We start from the raw sequence: 3,204 nt of genomic DNA on the forward strand, positions 1-3,204 counted from the left end.
GTCTGTGGACTTTTCCCATTGGATTCCTCTCTTCTGTATTCGGTGAGTGTGACAGTAAAAGTACTATTCATCTAATTACATTTTACCTTAAAAGCTAATCTGCAGAGTAGAATATAGCGGAAGATGGGTAGTCGAACTGAGTAAACTTTAAAAAGTATTCAAATCGATAGTGGCTTGTGCATAAAGTGGAAAGAGATTCAAGTGAACTCTCCGTGGTTTGTTTTTCTGTTGTCTAAATATCGTGATGGAAGATAGGCTTGCCGTGCCACGAAACTAACGCAACTATCTGGACATAGGGAAAACCACGCGAATGTTCACTTGAATGCTCTAGAAGGAATTCTAAACTTCTGCAGAGTGGCTTTGCGAAGGGAAACGAGTTTTCAAAACAGATTTCGCTGGCGGAGGACAAAGGTCCAGCGTGGTGTTAAGGAAACGTTTTATAATCACAGTAGTAGGATTAATAAAAATCCTCGATAATGTCTCTCAAGTGTTATTTTAAAGGGTTCTGATACAGCCTTGTGCTCAAAGGGATTCTACTTCAGTTCCCGTAGAAAGGTCAGTGATTCGAATTCCAATAAATCTGTGCTTCAATCCAAACTATTTTTCATTCTTAAAGTAAACGTTAATATCATAATTCCTTTCTCGCTAGCATTAGTAAGTTATGTAAATATCTTAATAATTATAAACGTGCATAGTTTCTATATCGGTTGCAATGCTCTTATTCAATGAGCTTACCCATAGAGTAGTTGTAAATTACTGTATACAGGGTGACCTGTAATTAGATGTATTCCCTGAAAGGGGTTAAAGTAGAGGCAATTTGCAATAAATTTAACCATATGATACCTCGTCCGAAAATTAGTAGTTTTCGAGATAACCGAATTTCTATTGTTTTTTTTAATGACAATTTTCCACATAAAAATGCGAATTGAGAAAAAAACAGCTCATTGTATGGCACATATTTCAGCGTTTTCTGATAACTAACAAATAAGCGTTGGTTGGAAAAAGTTTGTCCCAAACAACAATGTAAGTAACGGGTGGGTCTAAACTTACAATTGATGATAAGAAAATGCACTCTTAGTTTACTTGGCAACGTATTAATAAGAAAAATGGTATGACACGAAGCGCACAAATTATTTAAATTACTTCCTTGTATCATCTGCTATCCAACAAGGTACAAATGTTGCTAACATTCACATTTGTCTACAAGAAATAATACTTCATTCATCTTCATGTGAATGGATTCAATGAACAATACAATTAAAGAACATTATACGTCTTGCTCAAAGTGGGCACCTCCGTTAGGAATGCAGGCACGCGGGTTTTTACGGACATTTGTTCTCTTAACTCGTGATGTGATGGTGTCCTTGATATGTTGACCAGCTGTTAAGATCCTTTCCCTGAGCTCTTCTTGCGAGTTTACCGGTGTCTTGTAAACTAAATCTTTCATGTGGCTCCAAATGTAAGAGTCGCAAGGTGTAAAATCGATCGGGGGATCGAGCTGGGCAGTCATCATGCTGATAAATCATGTCACGTCTTGTAGCTAGAGGCACATCCTCCAATAACATTGCCATCCTATTGTTCAAAAAATGTTCATAAGTGATGCCATTTAAGATTTGGGGCAGGAAAAATGGCTCGATCAAATGATTGTTGATGACACCCATCCATACTTCTGTCTGGGCGTGCGACAGTGTCTGGCTGAAAATTAACCAAAGAAATTGATTGGCCGAGGCGGCCCGATTCCCTGGCCGGCTCGATCCCCCGATTTGACGCCTTGCGACTTCTGCATTTGGAACCACATGAAAGACTTAGTTTACAAGACACTGGTAAACTCGCAAGAAGAGCTCAGGAAGAGGATCTTAACAACTGGTCAACATATCAAGGACACCATCACATCACGAGTTACGAGACCAAATGTCCGTAAAACCCTGCGTGCCTGCATTCCTAACGGAGGTGCCCACTTTGAGCAAGACGTATAATGTTCTTTAATTGTATTGTTCATTGATTCCATTCACATGAAGATGAATGAAGTATTATTTCTTGTACACAAATATGAATGTACATTTGTACCTTGTTGGATAGCATATGATACAAGGAAGTAATTTAAGTAATTTGTACGCTTCGTGTCATACAATTTTTCTTATTAATACGTTGCCAAGTAAACTAAGAGTGCATTTTTTTATCATCAATTGTAAGTTTAGACCCACCCGTTACTTACATGTGATTGTTATTTGGGACAAACTTTTTTCCAACCAACCACTTATTTGTTATCAGAAAACGCTGAAATATGTGCCATAGAATGAGCTATTTTTTTCTCAATTCGCGTTTTTATGTGGGAAATTGTCATTTAAAAAAAAAAACAATAGAAATTCATTTATCTCGAAAACTACTAATTTTCGGACGGGGTATTATAGGATCAAATTTATTGCAAATTGCCTCTACTTTAACCCCTTTCAGGGCATACATCTAATTACAGGTCACCCTGTATAACGAGTTAGATAATACTGAAAGTAAATATACAATTTTCATTACAGATAACCGGGGCTGTCACGACCTATCTCGTCATCTTGGTTCAATTCCAAACAGAAAAAAATCGAGAAATGTATTCTACACCAACCATGTAAACACCTGCAAGTAAAAGTGGTTAAAAAAAATTGTCACGTCAATTTCTTCCAAATACTTCTGCTAATTGTCTTTAGTATTCTTGCTGTTTTGAAAATTTCTCCTTGGTTCGCGATTAGCCAAAAGTGGTAGAAATGCGAAGTTAAAAAAAATCAATCAATTATTATTGGAGAGTTGAGATGTAGCAACCCACTTCACAAACTTTCGCTCAGAGTGCCACTTTCCACTTGCTACTCCTTTACTGGAAATTTCTGTAAATAAATAAATACATAGCCACTGAACTTGTTAGTGTTCTCCAGGTTCTTGTTTACTAATGTGTATTTCCAGTTAATTTTGCTCATATGGTGGACCACCGTGAGTTTATAAGACGCCGAACATAGCAGATATGCCCACAACTTTCTTTTTGATGAACAGGAGACCACATGTTCGGCATAAAATGAATGTTCCATGGATGAAGCTGACATAAATGCAGAGTATGTTCTAGCAGAAGAAATAATCAGTTATTTGAATATAGACTGATGGCGAACTACATCAAAAACATAATGTACTCGTATATTACAATAAAATAATACAATCACGCGTGCA

Source organism: Lepisma saccharinum, chromosome 17 (assembly GCF_977018435.1).
Source record: "Lepisma saccharinum chromosome 17, izLepSacc3.1, whole genome shotgun sequence".
Taxonomy (NCBI): Eukaryota; Metazoa; Arthropoda; class Insecta; order Zygentoma; family Lepismatidae; genus Lepisma; species Lepisma saccharinum.